At 33.2% G+C, this 23,117-nt stretch overlaps 1 long non-coding RNA gene across 1 annotated transcript; it reads right to left on the bottom strand.

Annotated features, from left to right (window-relative positions):
* Positions 1–1,504: 1,504 nt before the first annotated feature.
* LOC140049402 (uncharacterized) lies at positions 1,505–3,456 on the bottom strand. The gene is made up of 3 exons (XR_011845247.1): positions 3,178–3,456; positions 2,247–2,553; positions 1,505–1,710 (listed from the first exon to the last, which is right to left on the bottom strand). It is a non-coding gene; the product is annotated as an uncharacterized lncRNA (long non-coding RNA).
* Between the last annotated feature and the right edge of the window lie 19,661 nt (positions 3,457–23,117).

Genomic DNA, 23,117 nt, shown 5'->3' with positions numbered 1-23,117 from the left:
ATAGAATTTTGCTTAAAAACATATACAAAAAACATCGATAAAAATACTTTTCGTATTCAAAAACATTTGATACTTGGTATAAATGTTCACTATAGGTTGCTCTATTCACAGAAAAAAATTGCATTCATGAACGTTTTTTGTTGGTTGTTTTTTCAAAATAGTTATTAGCTTGAAAAAAATGAGTTGGAATTGTATGGTCTTTCATAAGTGTACATTTTGTAAAAACGTAAATTTAAAAAATCAGTGATATGGCTTGATAGTTATTTTTGGTTTGCAATATGGATGGAGCAACCTATATTGAACATTTATTCCAAGTATCAAATGTTTTTGAATACGAAAAGTATTTTTTATCGATGTTTTTTGTATATGTTTTTAAGCAAAATTATATCCAAAACCTGAATTTGTAATGTTAAATGTAATTTATTTAAGTGCTTTGAATACGTTGATGAAATTTGGAGATATGAAACTTTGTTAGGAGTAGATACAGTTTCCAGCATTAAATTTTAAAAATATGTTCATATTACTCATTAATTGATAATAATTATTAATAAATTAATAGAAAACTAGAGAGGGCACTTTTCGACAAGAAAATGAATGTTTTTTATGTGTGTTATTATTCCGCTCGAGTTTATTCAATGTACTGTAATATACACTGTTATACTATTTTATTGGAAAGTAATTATTTTTGTGTGAATCTTCTTGGAGTTGTTTGAAAGCGTATCCGCTTACTTCTTTTCTTCAGAAAACATCTAATTTAGATCTTAAAGTGACAACTATACACCTCACACCACCAACCTCCAACACACTAGTTTCTGCCCACACACACTTCATCTCCTGAACTAACATAGTACAGTATAAGTCAAATTAATTGTTCTAATTTTTTTTATTGCTGCCTCAAAAAACATTATATAATAGTAACAATATCAGAAAGGTAGATAGGTATTGTAATAATTTTTAAATTTAAAAATGTTACAAAAAATATGAAATGAATATATGTTTATACATACATTATAAATGAAATATATTAACTACTGTTTTAGTAATGCATACACAAGTACAGAATATCAGAAATCAATGAATCATGTGTCTAAATGTGGCATTATTAGGCTAATTTGCTTTGAGAAAAACATTGATGCCATTGGCCTATACAAAAATCAAGGCAATTAGACAAAATATTTACATAAACAATTAATACTAATATTGGTAGGCATAAAATAATAGTGTATATAAACTTTCCTTAAATAATAACAGTATAGGGCCTTACCAATTTATTTAATACATAATATATGAACTATATTACACAAAAAAAGTATAAATGAATTTATAAGGACATGATGATTATCAAAAATAGTCAATATAATTAAATTTTAAACTCATTACCGGCATTATAAATAATATTTTAAAAAGATAAGAATGCAAGAAAATATCAGATTCATAGTCCTCATTATACACAATGATTTCCTACTATCACATATTAAAATACAAAACAATCATTTAGCCTTTAATGACTTTACATGGAGGTCTATTCAAATAAATTTAAATAAAAGGGTCATAATATGTCTTCGTCTCCAGTTCGTGGAAATTGAAGTTAGGATTCCATCATTTCAACAACAAAAAATATTCAAAATATCCTGCCAGTTTGCATTCAAGACCTGCAACCTGCTTAGTTTTTAATACGAGTACTGCTTTCTATACACATAACTTTGATTTCTGCAAAAAAAAACAAAACTCTGTAATAATGTACTTTAATTACTGTAATAATCTAGGTATAGATTATGTTTACCGGGCCAGTGAGAGGGCGTTCGACTGTACTACCATAAGTCCTGTAGGTGTATACAACTTATTTCTTGTCTACAAAGTGTATAGTAGTATGCTAATAGTACTATTATTAGATTAGGTAGTTGGGAGTAGTTTGGAGAGATACATCTATCTATAAAAGAGTACTGTATATATGGAACTATCTGTGTTAGCCGCCTTTGTATTTTTAGATATAATACCAATACTAAAAGTCCTATGTACTCTGTATGTTGGAGGAAATACGCATAAGAGCAAATAAAGCCTTGACCACAGGGTGTAAGTCACTATTTTGAATCAGTAGTATGACTTCTTAAGAAGTAATTTAAAAATTATCATTGTATGATCAAAAAGAAATATTATAATATCTAACTTTCTCCTTTATATAAATATATTATTTTATCCAAGGGGTTGCAAACACAAGTGTTCACATGTCTTGTTAAGTATTGCACCTTTGTCCTGTCTTTATGTTGTCTGTAATGTCACTGCACTAACGGGTGACCGGTAAACGAGCTTCGCTCTTACGGTTATCCATCCATATAAGTTGTTCATCTCTTATGTTCAGAAATTGAAATGGTAAATAAACTGAAACTGAAACTGTGCTTATGTGGTACAGGTTGACGAGCCAGGAATGATGGTAGTGCCAGTATACCGTGTAGTTTAGCCTCAAGGCAATACCATGTAGCTGGAGTAGCTTGGACAAATACAGTAGAGATTTATGAGACTTGGTGTGTGATGATTCAGTATGATAAATTTGTGCTGTGAAAGACAAAATTGTAGAATTAGGAAGAAAATATTGTAAAATATAACAAGGAAATTATACTATAGTATAATTAAGGGGTAACCGTATAATACATAATTAATAGTAATAAAGGCAATGGCAATTACTTATATTATGTATACATTACAATAATATTACAAATAAATTCATATATTATTTTATTATGATAAGGAAATCTGTTTTAGAATGAGAAAAAGCCGTCCCAACCCAGATTTGAACCCAGCTATCAATAAAGCTATAAAACAAAATAGACCATATTGTAGCCGGACTGGGTAGCGTAGACTTACTTGAGGCCTAGGCATAGTACAATTAGCTAGAAGGATACAGGTCAACCCGTACCCATGCCATGCCAAAACGCTCGTACCCAAATTTTGGTTTACATATATCCAAAATTTTGGCTTACTCGTACCCATCCTGGGCTGCCTAGTAGTAGTAGTAGTAGTAGCCTAGCCTAAGGCAGCAGGCCCGGCCCTAGCCTACTACAACTTAAGTCTAGGCCTAGCCTAGTACTAGTAGGCCTCTAGGCCTAGCCTAGGCCTAGGCCCTAGTAGTTAACATCATACATACGCCCTAGAGCCTAGTAGTAGCTACCTACTACTCACTAGCTAGGCCTAGGTAGTAGCAGTAGTAGTTATTGTAGTAGTATTATTGTATTGTAGTATTAGTTGTAGCTGTCCGGTGATCCTTGGTCACTTGTCTAGATCCCCTAGGCTAGGCCTAGTACGTAGTTATTCTTCAACAGTCACAATTCAGATTCTGCCGGCCGCTGATTGCTAGTGAACAGGGGGAGGGAGAGAAAGAGTTAGAAGAACTGAAATAAGCCGTGACGTATAATAAACATCATACAAAATAATAATATAACTAACGAATCCGTATAATATAATAATGTTGTATGTTATAAAGTAAAGTAAATGCGTTTAATATAATACAATTATATTATAATATAATGTATTTTATTAATAATATAATATTAAATGTTCATAATATAATGCTAAAACCAAATAATATAATACAAAAAGTCAATAATTTGTTACATTTTTCACATAATATATTAGAAATAGATATAATATAATGCTAAAACCAAGTAATATAATGCAAAACGTATAATTCATTACAATACAATATATAATATAATTAAAAAATGATATAATAATATAATATTTTGAATACTTCAGACAGCTGAGGCTTGCCATATATATTCTTGTAAGTTGTACAGTAATGTATAGAAACACATGCTTGCTTATAAAGCGTTTAATATCGTGTTAATTTAATAATTGATGATAGTATCACATATAATTATAAGCTTCCTGGAAAATGTGTTATTATTAAATGTATTTGTACTCTTGCAGTCGTGTCAGTACCGTAATTGAATGTTTTTTACTTTGCATGTATTTTTTATGATTTTCCAAATTACATATACACATAATAAACAATAATATTAGTTGTAGGCCTATAACTTAATTAAAACTCCAAAATTGCCTATTATTAAAAGTCTGAAATCTTTTTCAAGATTGGGGATAATACGTAGGCCTACACCTTTAACGTAAAATTTCCATTACCTTACAATATAAATATTAATTTAATAATATTAATTTAATAATATTATTTTTAAAGGTATCAAAAACATACACTGTGCATAGGAATTCCTACTGTACATAATCATTTTAAATTCAAAAGTAATACCTTGCATAGGCTTACACAAGCTTGGCTAGGCTAGCCATGGGCTAGCTACAATACCATAAACGATAAGAAAAGAGCCTCTCGTTCGTGACAAAAGGTCGTTCAACTCATGGAGTAAAGAATTTTACTCCATGTTCAACAACTTCAAAAAATAATATCTGATACGACCTACTATTGGGTCGTAGACCTAAATATCTTCAATATGCTATTGGGTTCTTAGTAATTACTAAGTAGGCCTAGTATTTATCAATTAATGTCATCAAAACTCGTATTAGTGTAGATTCATTTTACTATTGTGAGAGCTTGTGTGAAAGCATGGAGGTATATACATCCATGGTGAAAGTAAGCTCGCGGTTTGTAAATGTAAATTGTATTAGGTTGTCACGCATCAGTGAGCTGACTTTACCGAATACCGAAGAGAGTCGATTGAGTCCGAAACGAACCGATGGAGGAACTCTCGTACGGAAAAAAAAATCGCGCGCCGTTTACCGTACCTAAAGAGCCAACAACATCGGCAAGTGTTCGAGGCCGACTCGCTCCTAGTTCTGGTGGCGGAACAAGTCTTCTCGGATAAGGACTATAAACTGGAGGTCCAGTGTACACAGTTATAACCTGTGTGCACTTTAAAGAACCCAGTTCATTATTCGAGAAAAGTAGGGGGTTACTCCGGTGAACTGGTTCTCAAAATAGCCCCTTTATCAGGGGGTTTACCACCTATCTTATAGGACAGTAATTCATTTACTATTGCTAATCCTTGGTGTCTTCCAATATAGCATGGAACACATCGGCAAGTCGATTGCTGTAGAAAGAGTCAAGCGTTTGCACAGACGAACCAATTATTTCCCCGCTCTACCCAGTACCTTTAAGTTTTCAATTCGGTATTTAATCTCTTTACTGATATTTCCTTCCCAGCCCAACAATAACCACAAATAGATAATAGGTTTCAGTGTCACATAACGTGGCACAAAAAACGAATCCTGTGTGCAAAAAATTATTGAGATTTTGTTTTTTTCAATTATCTTGTTATTTTACTTTAATAATAGATGTCAATGAATGCTTATTGAACAATGGCAACTGCGAACACTTTTGTGAAAACCTTCATGGCACATTTAGATGCTCTTGCGACGATGGATATTCTGGCACTAATAGCTGCACAGGTAATGTAATTACAAAATACAGCCGTTTCAACTTTGCCAATACGTTTGAAGTGAATTGCCAATACTGACAATCGACGTCACTATACACATATCATTGTTGGCCACTCTTTAAACGGTTAAGTAGGCCTGTGTAAAGAATTCCGTTGACTACGTCGAAAGCAAACACAAAAAATGAAAAAATATATCCGAATGATAATGCAACCAGGTAGGCTGGGCTATCTAGTGAGGTGAAGTGAATAATATATTAATCTGAAACTAATCGATAAAGATTGCTGTATTTTAATGCCATTAAAAACACAGAAATACCAACTTTCACAAGACTACTGTGTAGACTGTAGTTAATAATCGGCTTTCTCAATGGTCTCCACATAATAAATAATGATTATTTCTTTATTTGCCATTGTATTTTTCCAGACATTGATGAATGTTCCTACGCTAATTGTCACAATTGTACAAACTCACCTGGTAGTTTTGAGTGTATTTGTAACGCCGGATATGAAGTATACGATTCATACAATTGTAAAGGTACGAAATACTAGTATAGTATAACGTTTTTGAAATTATTTTATTTATAACTTTAGATAATTCTTCTAACATTCTGCTAAAAAATAAAAAAATAAATGTATTTAGTTGAATAATAAGAATACATGGAAACAAAATGTAATCGCATGTCTTTTTATTATATCAAATATTGACGAATGTTTTGTTGGAATAGACGAATGTGCGCAACAATGTTCCAACTCAATCGGTAGCTTCAGCTGTGATTGCCATGAAGGATGGACACTTGATTATGATAAGAAAGGCTGCACAGGTACGACTGAATGTGATTTTAAGATGTATTGTCCCCAAAAAACATGAAAAATGAAGATTAATAAAATCAAAATGTTGAATATGTTAATTCGCTGTTTTAATAATGTTAATCACTTCCGTAAAAAAAATCTTAAATAAATAATGTTTTCACTTATAAAAAGACAAAATAAACGGTTGAATTCAGCCAAAAACCTAATGTCTTTTAGTAAAATTTACTATTTTTTGCTTTAAATTACAGTTTTTTCAGGTAATTAATTTTGTTTTGGTAAAAGTGAATACTCGTATGTGATATTGAAATGACATATTCAACAAAAATATTTAAAACAATTATTTTGTTTCACGGGGACAATATTATCTTTTAATTGTTTTTGCATAAAGTGCAAATTATATACAATCCAGAAAAAAACGTCAGTATTATACGTTTTTTTTATAACTACAAATAATACGAGGCTTTACTAAAACACACTTCACTCGAAAATTGGTAACCACTCTCACTAAATCAATGCTTACGTATTACTCTCGTTACTGACCTATTACTATTATTACTAACCTTTGTGGTTTCCCTTTTCAACAAATCAGCCTTTTCATATCATTATCAATGTCATATTATTTTAATATAGGCCTGTTGTTTTGGGATGCTGTTCCGGAGAGCTCTTTTTTTTTCATTGTTTTTTTTGGAACATTGATACATTTTGAGAACCTGGTTTTGTATTGTTGCCATCAGCTAGTAATCTATTGAAAAAATCTATTAATTTAATACAATAATATCACATTGTTATGTATTAATTAACAGCAAGCCCTTGTGTTGAAATCGATGGACTGGATTCACAACAGGAGAAACGTGTGTCTTTGAGTGCAAATGGAATTTTCGGTTATTGGGATCTGATGTTAGAGAATGTCTATGTTGTGAAGGTATGTGGCTAAAATATATTAAAAGGTAAAGGTATTTATATTTCTATTATTTTTATTCTTAAATTATAACTAATCATTTTAGTTTTGTATATATTATAAAGTTAAACTCGACAGTGTCTTGTAGAAATTCTATGTTCCGAAGTTCCATTGCCTAAAAATGGTTACGTCAGAATTCCATGCGAAAATAATGTAGAAAGTCAGTGCAGTTTTGGCTGTGATTCCGGATATTTCTTGGAAGGAAATATTGTGACGAAATGTTTAATATCTGGAAAATGGAATAGCACTTTTCCAAAATGTTCTGGTAAGATGCAGTCAACAAATTTATTACATCACGTAACAACATTTTCTTATATATATTCATAACAAATGGATGTCTTAATTTGAAAGGAAACATATCTCTACGGACAGACAAACGGAAATGGCGAACTTCAAAATAATGCAAGATGATAAAATCAATCTTGCAAAAATCACAATCACGCTTACTCGGGTGTATCTGATAACAATGAGGGCACTTGCCTTTTTATAAACTATTGTTTACATGATAGAACAGCAACCTGTGCGAAACGATTAGAAATTCATCATACCAATAATGTCAACACACCTTGTTTTATTTTAGAAATCCAGGTATGTTCTCCATCGCCATGTTTAAATGGTGTTTGTCAGACGTCCCAAAACGCGGTGGGTGGTTATACATGTGACTGCTCTGGGACTGGTTATACGGGAAAGACATGCGCAGAAGGGTTTGTAACAACACCAGAGTGGCATGATGTTTGGGTAGGAGATGTTTATGATTTGAAATTTATTGCTAAACCAAAACTAGTGCTTGACCTAACTATCAAAACAGATTCTGATAAAATTAATGTTGAGCCAGACACGTTATCGTTTTCATAAAAAATAAATAACCTTACGTGTTCAGTTCGTGGAGTTAGACAAGGTTTTGTGAAAATATCATATGTCCTAAGAGGACGGGAGGCAGCAGCGTTTCTTACACCACACCATGACAATATATTCGTTTTCAAGAACATGTCACACGATGTGGACACAATGTTTACACCAGGCCATCGATTACCATCAGGTTGTTTTGTACTATCGAATTATTCCACATGCACAGGACATTATTATGTATCTACTAACAAATGGACAAATAAAAATAACTTTACTGTTGAGACCAAAGGAATTACATCGCTGGCAACAGGAATGTTGGAATTACCACTTAGTCTTCACGGACAGATAGTCACAAGTAACATGTCAACAGTGTTACAAAATGACAACTGCCAAAGTAAAGCCATAACATTAGATGATATTCAATATTTTGTTCGGTATAATTCTTTGTATCGCAATTACACACGGCAACTTGAAAATGTCTTCCCAGATTTGATAACGTTTATATCCGTTGACATAGATCCGATGGATGCTACAACATCTTTTTCAGCATTGAGTCTTCTTGGAGCTGAAATAAAATCGATAGAGTGGTGTGAAGCTGCACCCGTCGTAAGTGATGGCCAGTACTCTGTCTTATTACTCTCGAAAGCAGAATTGATGATTGGAGGCAGACATGTATCTTTGCCACAACCACCGTTCAAAGGAAAGTACTGTTTTATAGTGGGTATGTGCACAATGACATCTGGAGAAGTAATGATGGTATTTCCAGAAGGTTCAAGAGATATTTCTAAGTACATCAGGAATATAGAATATGATGATTCCTTTGAAGTTAATGTCAATTTCCTGGCTTTTTCAAAAAATGGTATGCATAATCCAAATGTTAATTATAACAATGAAGTCGATAAAGTCAGCATCTTGATGAATTTGCAATACTCCTACTACATCAACAACACAGTATCTGCTAAAGTCGAAGGTAGTGGAGATGTTCAAGTTTCTGTAGAAAATGTAGCACAGGTAGTCATTTTTCTTAAATTGTCCTTGTTTCAATAAACATAAATAATTGGTAGCTTTAAATGTTCCTACAACTTTTTATCCCTAAATCATTTTAGTATGTATCTATCTATTTTCTAGTTATTCAGTCATCTATTTATAGAACGCTGGGCGTTGCAACAATTCGGAAATTCCAAAATTAGCTTATTCTGGAAGATGCTTGGTGAAGACATAGTATTGAATTTCATCTCAAATAAGGCTGGTAGGCCGAGTTTGTACGTCAGTGTTGGTGGTGAGTTTTATTTACAGACGTTGTTGTTAACTTATAATAAGCAGATTATTATTTACCTGCCAATAATTATCATTGTGATATACTGTATTTAAGAATTCTAATGATTACAATGAATATAATTTAACAGTTAAATTTATATTAGGTTTTCTTGTAGATGGGCCTTTGTTTCATGATCGAGGAATAACAATGGAATCATCTACATCATTTGAATTTTTTTATGACACACCTTTTTCCTGGCTGCTAAATACTGTTGAATCTACTGTAGAAGTGTCTGTGGACTACGATTTGTCACCGGAGCTTGGCATTCCATCAGATCTTAGCAATATGACAGAGATTATAAGTGATCTTCATAACATATCATCTCAACTGAAAGAGTTATGTGAACAACTAATGACTGTTGAATATGACGAATTGTATTCCAATCTGCTGTCTACAGTCAATTAATTAAATTACAATATTAATCAGTATTTCCAAGCGTTAACTCAAAAATATTTGAAACAGATTGCTAAGTCTCTGGCTGAGTTACGTCTACAATGTAAGGTTATTATAAATACGCTTTGGAATGTTAATGACAAACTGTCCAACAACCCCGGTACAATCAATTTACAAACTGATCTTTTAAATTTTACAGCTGGAATAGAGCATCTTAGTAACAAAGTTCTTGTAGAAGTTCAGAATCTTTTCGGTTATTTAAAGACATCGGGGTCTGGTTTTCGCATTTATTTCAGCATATGTTTGCCAAAAAATCTCTGTTTTCCGTCATTAGGGGTAAAAGTCTTAAATTCATTTAACAATTGTACAAACTTTAAAGACCAACACCAGGATAATCAACCTGTACCTAATGTATGTATGACAGGAGAATACTCTGATACTCAAACCCTAAATAAATACATCCGTGTTCCAGCTGGATCGATATTGAGATTAGCATTTGCATGCAACGTTAATCATTGGATAGGAAGCATACCGATTAACACCAATCTTCTTGGAATTGAACAATACACGACTATGCACCTGAAAATGAACGGGATTTATTTTAGTTTTTTTAGTAAGCTTTGGGGTTTATTTGATGTGATGGGTAACGCTACTTCAATAATGACATCATTTGAGTCGATGGTGCTATCTGTAAATGGAGAAGCAACGGTTGAAGGTCCATTATCATTAGGAAGAACACTGAAAAACAAAATCATCTCTTTATCGCAAAAATCAATTGACGACAGCGAACGAAGACAATTGGCCAAGCTTCAAAGGCTCTCGAAATAGCAACATCAACATTGCGGGATGCATTGGAGGAAGAAGCCAATCTCATTGACAATCTTGCTAAAGCTAGCATGAAACATGAGTCCGCTTTGGGAAGTTTGGTTGCTGCAAACAACGAAGTTGAAATAGCACGCGAAACATTTGAAGATTCACGCCATGACACAAGAGAATTAGAAGAAGCCCTGGCCAATGTATGTGAAATACATGAATGTAGTGGTGTATGTCTACCCGGAAGTAAACTTGTTACCTTCGTAGAAGATGTGTATGGAAATGTTCCATATGAATGTTGTATTAACAAAGAAGAATCAACAGTTGTTACTGAGACGACCGGCTGCTGTGATATTTGTTATATACCAACGCCCGTCAAAACCCTTAGTTTAAACCCTATAAAGCTTGTTACTGCTGCGGTTAATCTTGTATTGAAAAGATTTGTTAGCGCAGTACTAGATACAATAGCTTTTATAACTTCCATAAAGAAGGGCACTCGAGATTCCTATTCAAAAGGTGAATGTTGTGAAGAATGTCAAACAACTGTTTTAGTAACAGCTACGTTGCAGTCGTGTAGCACATGTGCTAGGTATAAAATTATAGGTCAAATTGAGAAGCTTCAAACAGAAAGTGTTCCTTGCAGCGTACATGTTCCGGACGCCAATTGTGTACGGGAAAATGAACATTGCCGAAAACAACGAAGTCGAGCATTTTATCAAATAAAAAACGAAACCACCAACCTTACTATACCAATTAAAGAGTTGGATGATGCTGTTTTACGTGCATCTGTTTCAGAAGCAGCATTGCACGAAGCATTAATCGATTTAGACGATGCATTGAACCAGCAAATAGAAGTATCAGACAGGGTTACGATACTGAAGAAACACTTCAACAATACTCAAGATGCATTGCGGAAAATACGAAAAGATGTTAAAGCAGGTCTGAATATAAAACAACATCAGATAAACGGATCACTTGAAGAAAGTTTAGAGTTAAAGAAACTTCACTTTAACATTGATCTAGTTGAAGAAGACACTTCCATGATTCCATTTTTATGTTATATAACGTTGTCATCTACTCCTGTACAGATTCAAGTAATAATTGATGCCAACAATTTCAATTATACTATTCAAAATGCTGCACTTTTCATTACGGAGGAATTGTTTGGTGACGTAACAAGATCAATAAGAAGAAGGAGAGGAATGACACAAAGACGTTTTGGACATCGTAATAGACGTGACACAAATGCAATTATTGAACAGCCCCCGATACAAAGGGTCAGTTATAATCTGATAAACAACTCACTGGATCTCAATATTAACAACAGCCTTTCTCGAGATCAACACGTTATTCAAAACGAAGAAAGATGTACAGACTATACCAGCATACTGGATTTTATTGAACAGTCGTTCCAGACATTGCTAGAAATGGTAAATATCAGTAAAGTTGCTAATGTGCATGCAAAAGCATTGGAAACAAAGTTTCAAAACGATTACATGTACAATCTATCAGTAGCAGTATCATCGAGTGATGTAAACACGAGTGCATTGTTAGTTTTTAACTTAACTATGAGTGATTTAGAAGACTCCAATACAGGTGATGGAGTTGAAAAAAATGCGTTATCGAAGGTTATTGATTCTTCAAAGAGGAAAACAAACAACAAAGCATTACTTGAGGTTGACGTGATGAATAACTGGAAAACTGTTATGGACCAATATACTCGTAATGCAAGTGGTGTCACTGACTGCGTAGGGATTTATGACTGCTTAACAGCGGAATTGATTGCCTTAAAATATTTGTCAGAAGGTACAGAGAGTTACCAGAATGTCATCGCTCTCGATGAATATGTATCAACGTTTCTGAATGGTAATTTGTCAAGTTCCGAAGAAGTAGAAACAAGTGGGACGATTTTACTAACTCAGGTTATTTTTCTTAAAGAATATAATGATGTATGTTTAGAAGCTCCCATCATTACTCAGCATCCTGAGCCAAAATTAACTACCATTGAAGGAGAGAATATTAATCTGACGTGCCAAGCCACTGGAAATCCATTACCAACATTTAGTTGGAAGTTTAATGGCCAAATACTGAGTGGAATGAATTCAAACTCATTGCATTTAAACCAAGTAAATTCATCTAATTCTGGAACTTACAGTTGTCAGGCTTGCAATAAAGTTACAAAGGTTTCATCATTACAATGTGACGTCACAATTGAATTTGCACCACTGATCACCGAGCATCCGCAGGACACTGTAATCGAACATGGTAATATTGAAGGCGCATATTTCACTTGTCAGGCGTCCGCTCGGCCACTGGCAGACTATCAATGGTACTTTCAGGCTTCTTCGTCAGATATGGAACTAATCCCAGGTCAGAATGGCTCGATTATTGAGATATTAAGCCCAACATTTAACCAAGATGGATGGTATGTATGTGAAGCATCAAACAATCACGAAAAAAAAGCTTTCAAATCCCGCAAGACTTCACGTTCTTGACATATCCATGCCGGAGTTCTCCAGCAAAATATCCATAGGACTTTACCGAGTAGATTCCACTAATTTAACAAATGAAACTTTGAACGATGTTATTGAGAAAGTCATTAGTAGTGATGACCCAGACCTAGAGCGTCTCAACTATCAGGAGTTGACTCCAAATGGTAAATCATTTCTAAGGAAAATAACATTTGAAATAACAAGTACCAACGTGACATCCATTGATATGGTAAATGTAAGTCGACAAGAATCAGCGTATAAAGTGAAAGACAAAATTGACAATATCGTCGCTAAAGTTGTTAAACTTCAAAACGTGCTGAAACCTGGTGAAATATTTGATCACAGAGGTGAACCTGTTGAAATGGTAGTATTTAATGCTGATTTACATGGTCCAATATGTCCAAAGACTCAATATGCACACGAGGATGGATACATATGTGGTGAGTTGAAATCTTTCTAAATTCAGGTTGGTCTGTTTTACAACAAATAATATTTAAATTGTTATATGGTCACCTGTTAATTTATCTTTTTTTATCATATATATTTTAAAATATTTTTATAAAATTGTCATAATGTTGATCTTTGGAAGAATCGGTTCGTGTAAGGAACAACGAAACTGTCATAGAAGTATTTACCATCTAATTCGTATTTTACCTTGTACATTTATTCATAATATCTTTGTTTCTTCTTTAGTGAACTGTCCTCCTGAGTCATACAGTGGAAATGAAAACCTGCATGCAGTTTGTCAGCCTGAAGAAGGAAAAACAGATTTTACCTAATGGTTTTTCTTTTTAACTTTCTGAAAATAATGTAGAAATCACATTTGTTAGACTACACTATAGAAAACGTAAAACGTACGTATCACGAATAGACTGTGTGTCTATTGTTGATGCTTCTAGTTGCTGCACTTTTTGACTTTCTACGTAAATTAGAAACTATTTTTCAACTAAACTTTTGTTAACAAAAGCACATTCCTGTAAATAAACGTAGCATAAGGTTAAGATAGGTTTATTATGGGTTTTAACTTTCAATGTATGCTTGCCTGCAGTTGCTTTCTATAACGTAATTGTTATTCTCGATGCTACAGTAGAAATAGATTTTATTACTTATTGAAATCTCATCCACACATCTTTAGGTTAATACAGGAAGACTAGATTACCATGTTGCAAGACTGTTTCCAGAGTTTTTCATAATACGTTCATAATGTGATGCAAACATGCTGTGTTAGGAACGAGAATTGAACACATTGTATTATATAATGTTATATCTGTTTTGATAATGACAATAGTCATATTTCTAGACTCATATTGCTATATTGTTTGGTTTGTTGATAATATTAAAATGCTAACAACATTAATGTTATGTAGTCTCTGTAAATAGCAAGCGACTGAAACTGTACAAATTAAATAATCTGTAATCAATGCAACTACCATATTTTTTGAGAAATGCCCTAAATAATTATCCAAATTGTTACGGGTGTATTGGTTGTTTAGTAATAATTGCGGTACTAGATAATCTACTTGTTGGTAGCCTAACTGAATTAGTTATTAATCCAGTTACATAGGCTGTTCAGTAGGCTACGTGGATCCGAGTAAAATGTAAATGTGACGAATGAGTCTAATTGGAGGGGTCATGTGTACGGGAAGTATCCAACATATATTGTTCCAATAACAATTATACATTTTTAGTATTTCGGTATTTAACAGTATGACGTCTCAGACACTCTATTCTGCAGTTGTCAGTAGATAGAGTCTAACTGACTATCGCAAAATTTGAGTTACCAAGGCAATATAACAACAGACCGCTTGCCCAGATCAAATGGCTTACATCTAACGCTTGACATAATTTTGACTTGACAATTCGCTTCCTCAAATATTTAGTAAATTAAATCAGTGGGTATCAAATAATTAATACGCTTATTAATGGATTCCCTTAAATCCAAAACCCTTCCGACTTTCAATATATTACTCAATGTCGAGTGAGTATGAACTTCATCATCATTTTATGAATAGCCTAATTGTAAAAAGTAACGGTAAACATAATTTCAATTCACTTAAAAAACAAGAAAAACAGTAAAGTTGTTACCAACGTAGAAGATGTGTATACGGATATGTTCCGTAGAATCAGCAGTTGTTACTGAGATACTGCTTTTATATACCAACGACCAATGTAACCATTAGTCTAAACCATAACGTGTTTACTGCTGTGGTTAATCTTGTATTGAAAACATTATGTTAATTATGTTAATAAGTAAATTAGTCGGAATTCCTATTCAAAAAAATGAATGTTGCGAAGATTGTCAAAAACAGCTAAGGTGAAGTACTGTAGGTTATAGGTTAATAGATCAAATTGAGAATATTCAACCAGAAAATGTCCTGTGCCGGACGGAAATTGCACACGGGACATTGTTATCTACTCATGCACAGATTCACCGATTCAGGTTAGTTATAATCTGATTAACAACTCACTGGATCTCAATATTACCAGTCAAGTCATTCTTTCTCATGTTACTCAAAACGAGGTATGCAGACTATAACAATACTGGGTTTTATTGAACATTCGTTCCAAACACTGCTAGAAATGGTAAATATCAGTAAAGTTGCTAACGCACAAGCAGTGGAAACAAAGTTTAAAAAAAATGATTACATGTACAATCTATCAGTAGCAGTATCACCGAGTGATGTAAATTAACACTATTGCATTGTTATATTTTAACTTAACTATTAGTGATTTAGAAGAGTCAAAATACAGATGATGAAGTTCTCAAAAGTTACTGATATTTCAAAGAGGAAACAAACAGTAAAGCATTACTTAAGGTTGACTTGATGACTAAATGGAAATGGGGTTACATATACTTGTAATACAAGTGGTCTCATTGACTGTGAAGGGTTTTGTGATTGCTTAACAGCGGAATTGATTGCTTTAAAATATATTTTTAGAAGGTAAAGAAAGTTAATAAAAATATTGTTAACAATTCGCGTATTTTGGAAAATGAATAGTTCCCACAAGTTGACGTATTTTGGAAAATTAATATCGCCTTCGAGTTGACGTATTTTTTAGACTCGCATATTTTGGATTAGTTTAGCGCACCCAAGTTGACGTATTTTTTAAAAAAAAGTCTGCCTATTAAGAATTGATTGAATGAATTTTAATTGACTACATTTTTGTTTCGAAGTGTACAAGAAGCAAAGTGACCATAAATATCTGAAGATACAAAAGTCAGGAGACGAATACGTTCTCACTAACTTTGGAGTAAAGTTCAGCTTGATTAAATTCAAGGAATTATGCATTCCACCAATACCGGTTCACGGTAATTGTAGGATAGGCATTACAAACCTAAATATAGGCCTAGGATTATAATAACACAATTTTTACTTTGCAGACATTCTGTAGTTTTAGCAGAATCTGCAATCTGTACATTGAATAGATTGAGTATGGGCCCACAGAAACAAGGAAACAAAATATGTGGGGTCATATTTTTATCATACCTTCATATCACCAAATTCGTGTGAATATTACATCAATATCTCGAACAATATTGTTGTACGAGCACCATATAAACATTTCATGAGATTAAAATAATGCCTTTATGTGAATGAACGATTATGAATAATCAAATTATTCACAGTCATCCATTCACATAAGGCCATCATTTTGATTATATCAAACGCATCGTTGTACAGTATAGTATAGCTGTCTACTATACAAGCGGTTACCGATTTTCAAAAATTGGCGGCCATCTTTTTTAACGTCAAATTTTTTAACTTTGGTAAACTTTTGATATATGTTTTTTGAGACCATTTTTTATTGTAATCCATCAAAAAACATTTTCTTGCAAATTTTTTTGGGGTAATGAAACAGTTTGACTCGACTAGTACGTACATTTGTACACACAAACATGATTTTTAAAATGTCATGGTATATACAGTATCTTGTAGGCGTATTGATTTGGGTTCGCTTCAAGCTTTAGAGCGGGTGAGGCGATCACCTTGATGTAGGGATACGGAAATCACAGAATAAAAGTACACTGTGTTTAATTGGTTGTCTCGGAAATAACTGCACTACACTACACTTTCTATGTATTAAAATAATAGGCCAATGTATAATTTATGGCTTATGCATAAAGAATAAACCTGAAAAAAGAAACTAAGTGAAAACAATGACATCATTATGAACTATACCAATCTGTACTTATAAATAACGATATTTTCTGTTGCCGTTATAGTTAAATATATCTTCTCCTGACCGCACCAGTCCTAAAACAAGAGCAATCGGAAAGTTTCAACCCTCCGCAAGGAGTAATATATATTATTTCGTATCCACATGCGCACAAATATGCACATTATGTGAATGTGCGCAATTTATATATATACACAATATATCCAAAGGCAAATTACTGAAAATAATGACAATGCTGTTGGATTAGTGGCTGGGTCTCATTAGAGATACAAAATAAAATAAGCAAAAAGCTAAATAAAAAAAAGTAAAACAGCCAGAAAAAGTTGCAGAGCTTGTGGCTAAGGTAATAATTATGTAGTTTCTGATTGGTGACCACAAAAAGTCACAATTTGGTTGACCCGAAAAAAATAAAGTATTTTAAATTAAAACTATATATTTCTGCTCAACTAACAACACAATTTCTTACTGTTGTTTCGCTCAATAGGCCTGCATGCACTTTCTCTTTATGTGTTCCCCTTGTTGTGCTGTCGAATAACTAGCAAACGTCTTCAACATAATTAAAGTAAAATTATGAAGATATCAATGTGAGCCTATCAATTAATATTCAATTTTAACGTACAATACAAATTACAATAGTATACACTCTTTGACTGTGTGCCATGTTAACATTATAATATTACACTAAAACAAATTTGTAGACTACACAACAAAGGCGAGGCGTTATGACACGAACATTTGTAGATTTATATGTTTAATTACCAAACATTTTTAAGGCTAAGTTAAGTACAAACTATATGAAAAGTTATGTATAACTATGTAGGTTTACAAACAGTATCACGTTTCACTTTAATAGAGGCCTATAAAATATGAAAGGCCTACAAATACAATACGACATTGTTGACTGAATTTATTTTTGTAAGTGCATTATCAATCACACAATAAATCCTAAGAACACCATGTCTTCAATCTCTAAATTTAGGCCTAGTATCGTTTTGAAAATGGTTGTGATTTTTTAGAATTTTTTTTGTGCTAAATCAAACATCTATAATAGACATCGGTTTCTTGGCATTTAAGTGACTTTATCTGTGAAATGATTTGACATACTGTATTAATTCATGGAGGAAAAGTAATCATCATAGGCCTACTAATACATACATGAAGTCATCGCGTTAGGCCCAATCACACTAAATCCGACGATTATAGAACACAATATATATAAAAAAATAATAATTAGGATGACAATCCAACCCTGCGGACACTACCTCGATAGCAATTAACGTTCTTTTATTTTTCAGTCGAAAGTCATAAATTCATAGAATCGAATGTCACTCTTATCCAATTTTGATTTAAGAGGCTCGTATTTCCCAAGTGTAATTCCCAACGTCCACACTCAGCGCCAACTAATGACGTCAGAGTGGAATTTCCAACATCTCTATAGCATAACAAAAACGCTTTGTTGTCGAAGTGTGGCAAATGCAACAACACACAGCAATGATGAAGGTGTTACCTGTAGGCATCCTACTTCTTTGTTTTATTAATGTTATTGTGTCTGACCCTAGACCAGGACGGTAAGTTCAATATTTTGTTAGAGTGTGTGACTTCAGATCGGTTTAAATTGTAGGCCTACATGGGTCTCTCTATAGTACCCCGTCATATACCACCACGATAATTAATGCTACGGAAGACATCTTGGATCCAAACCCATAGCATGCATAAATTATGAATGCTATTTAAAAGGTCACTGAACGCAGAATCGTATGTTTTATCTTGAAAGAGTGCACATTGTAACGAAAACATAGGCCTACATATCAGGAGTAAACGTGGATGGGTGGCATGTTGAAATCCCCCATGCAAACGATACTATGTATGGTATAAGGTCATTTGGTCATCTCTCTAAGACTTTTAATTCCTTGATACATCGATCATATAGCAGAACATAATAATTGTGATGCCCATCCGGTACGCAATGGGTTAAAATAGGAGTGTGGGAGGGTGGGGGTACTTAACATTCGTGAAAAACAAATGTTTATGCCTATTCCTTAATGCATTAATGCATTTGAAGGTTTTACAATGTAAGGGAATCGTATTTAGGGAAACGTGTACAGTTTAAAGATGGATTTCACGCACACATAGTGTAGGCCACAATGTAATTTCGTGTAATTTTTTTGTTAAAAGCAAAATTCCAGCTGATTTAGTGTCTTTAGGATGTAAAGTAATGAAAAAAATATGTTGCCATTTTTTTTTAAAAGCTTAAGGGTGTCAAATCCAAGATGGCCGCCAATACGTAAAATATCCAATAAATGTACCATATTGGACAAAGTAACATCCATTATGAATAATATTTTAAGTTCATATGGGTTCTCTGCTATATAAGAATTATTATAAATCTATATTCATTAGTATTCTGACATTTTGAATTTCAAAATGGCCGCCATTTTTAAAAAATGGATTAAATTTCTTATTAAAACATGTGCAAGTTATGACGTTGATTGAAATCACATAAAATGATAGGCCTATGACAACAACATTGGTGATTAACACAAAATGGCGGCCATTTTGAATTTTAAAATAGCCGCCATTTTTGACAGTACACTTCTTCATATTAAAACATCTCATAAACTTCTTCAGTTAAATGACAACTAACTCTGCCAAAGTCCTTCAATGAAATATTTCTAATCTTGAATGCGATACAGTAAGTTGACCTTCCTTCGTTCTCTACTACTGTATCCATCAAACTTCCACAGACTGATCTGCGTTCCCAACAACCTTGTTCAGAAACAAATTGGAAAAATAACTGAAATATCTCATTTCACCGGCAAATAATCTCTATAGGAGTCCTCTTTTACTTTGATCAGTTTGTCACCTGTATTCACCGTCATATATATTTTTTTGCCAATATTCGTCTTTTTCTTAGGATCCCATATAGACAGTTTGCCTTCTACAAGACTTTTACCAATGCCTCAAACATTTCCTGTCCAATTTCATCATGCCATGGCCAACCTTTGTGCGAATTGCAGCATTCTTCATTAATCGGGATATCATCTCTCTTTAAATGTTAACTAGATTTGCCAACTCTGATGAAATCATTAATTTGTGTTATTCCAATAATACCACGCTCAATGACCCTGATAAATAGATGTAAATCCAGCAAGTCCCACATATACATGTCCTCTCATATACATATATAGGGATATAGTTTAACCACATCATTTAGATTTCGTCGACTCTCTGTATTCAAGTTAATATCTTTATGATCAGCCTCATTCAAACAAAATGATACTTAACTTAGAATCTCTTTCTTTGTCTGCATTTGTAGAAGCAAGTTGTAGAGAGAAAGCAGAATTAGTGTGCTTCTGTCCTTTAGAGATGTTTTCCATTTAAGATATTTGTGTCACTGGTTGTATAGGTAATACAAGTTCAGTTTCAACACGAAAGCACTTGCCTCAACACTATTTTCACAATGATACATGTCCAAAAGCCATATAGTTCACCGGGTCGACATAATAATTGCTTTTTGATGTCATCTCTGTCCACCTCCATTCATCTCGCGCAAGAGTCATCACCAAGCATTCTTGTCTTTCCCTAGTACATGAGTTTTTATACCACAACCAAGTTCACTCATCAAACCAGTGTATAATGCTGGTCTGTCTGTAGGGGGTACATATCTAATGAAATTGGTTGAGATTGTAGAAGATGAGAAGTAGGAGTTCATTCATTTACAAGGTTATTTATAGGCAGAGCTGTATCTGTATTTCCTTCAAGCTTCTGCCAAAAGTTGACAGGTTGAAAACTTACCAACCATACTGGTGACTATGGCCCTAAAGGTTCAGACATTGAATTACATAGCAATAACGCATTTATTATTTAACATATTTATACAGGATTTCACAATAAGGTATAAATGCACTTGTTTTATATTGTGGTCCTGTCTCCTGTCAAGTTTCAGTTTCATGAAAAGAAATGAGATCTGTAATTTAGAATCGATATATAAATTATGGTTAATTCTGACATAGGCGAGCACAATGGAAAAACTTTAGAACAAATTTCTGCCTTGGATACCTACCTGAACTATCTTAGGTGTACCGCGAAATGTAAAACAGTTTTCACTATTACGATATTGTTCCATATTTCTATCTTAGGAATATATTATAAAGAGTTTTAAAACAAAATTTCTAATTCACCGGTAGATTTTCAAGTCAATTTCAATTGTACGCGGTCAAAGTAATTTCCGAGTTCACGATGAGTTCACAGCTTCACCTTGCTATTTTAGTTTTTTGTTTTTTTTTCGGATCGGACCGCGCGTGTGAAGGTACGGTAGTTAAAAAATAAAATCCCGATAGCCGAGTTTTATTGAGTAAGCTGGCAGGAATAACTGCAGGCTATCTGTGTCCCATTAGGGCCCATATTGCAAGCCGTCTAAAACATCTTCCTTCTTGGGCCGAAACGGCCTACACTGTCGCGGAAGTTAGTTTCAAAAGATGTTTAAATTAAATAATGTATTATGATGGTATTTATTTATTTAAAACATCACTTTGAATAATAATCGCCTACCCAACTATCTAATAAACGCCCATCCACATTTATACACACAATATTGTATATACTATTTATAATAGAATTCATTACACTGTTAACTATAATTTACCAAGCATTTGTTATAATTTTTTACCACTTTTCATATCTATTAGAGGATTTTATTTGATTATAAATGTATAATGTATATAAAATAAAAATCCCTCGAATAAGCATCTCCCTCAAATGAACTCTGCCTCCCCACCTCCGCCCTATAAAACAATAAACACTATACTTTAAAATGTTATTAATCATCTAAGACACTGTGAAACAGAGTAGGTTTAGTTTTTCGAATGCCAAGCATTTTCAATAATGGTAACCGACAGAAAACGTACCACGAGAACGTCCTTCTAAAACCTTTTTACCCGAGTCATCATTCCGAGAACCTTCGTTTACACTTCCTAGAGGGGAGCAAGCGAACTAGAGGTCTAACCCTCTAGTTAGACGTAATTTTTGTTGAATATTTGATATAAATTGTTAAGTTGTTCCATACTTTTGCAACTCCAACTTTGAACGATTATTTAATTTAATAGTCATAGTGGGGTATTATATATCTGTTATATAGAGGACATTGACAACTTTAGACAGCCTTATATTTACAATTTACAATCCTGTGAGAAGTGAAAATTTTAGAACATTGTGTACAAACAACAATTTATGCACACATATTTAAAAAAAATGATTTAAAGAATTTAATTTTTAGTGGTGGCCATTTTGAAATCCAAGATGGCCGACAGATTATCGCTTTACATAGTTAGTATTGTATAATGGGTACAGTAATACCATCAAAACGGACTTGTTCCACATTCATAATTTGTATTATTGGTGATATTCTGATTTTTAATAGGATTATTTGAATGTTGGCGGCCATCTTGAATTTGGTCCTTTAAATGTCTTTTGAAAAAATGGCAACATATTTTTTTTCATTCCTTATATTATCAAGATATGAAATAAAGTCAAAGTTTGCTTTTAACAAAAAATATACACGACATTCATATAAACGACATAACAGCCTACACTAACAGCTACAATGTTTCTGATAATTACTGCCTTGTGATAAAATATGCAGAAAAAAAGTATATCTTTATATCGGGCCATATGATGACCGGAAATTATACTATTTTTCCTTATGGGAAAGGGAACCACACAGAATAGCTGCTTGGTCGATTATACTTATAGTTAATTACTTAGTCTTAACGCGGCCCGGGTGCGAACTTTATTACGATACGGTCTCCTTTTACAAATACATTAGGCCTATTAAATTGTCATTCTTATTTCGGATTTTTATATTATTCATCAATTCTATGAAATAAATTAAAGAGACACATAAT

Source organism: Antedon mediterranea, chromosome 5 (assembly GCF_964355755.1).
Source record: "Antedon mediterranea chromosome 5, ecAntMedi1.1, whole genome shotgun sequence".
NCBI classification, from domain to species: Eukaryota; Metazoa; Echinodermata; class Crinoidea; order Comatulida; family Antedonidae; genus Antedon; species Antedon mediterranea.
Note: the sequence above shows the minus strand (reverse complement) of the source record. Positions and strands in the feature narration are given on the sequence as shown.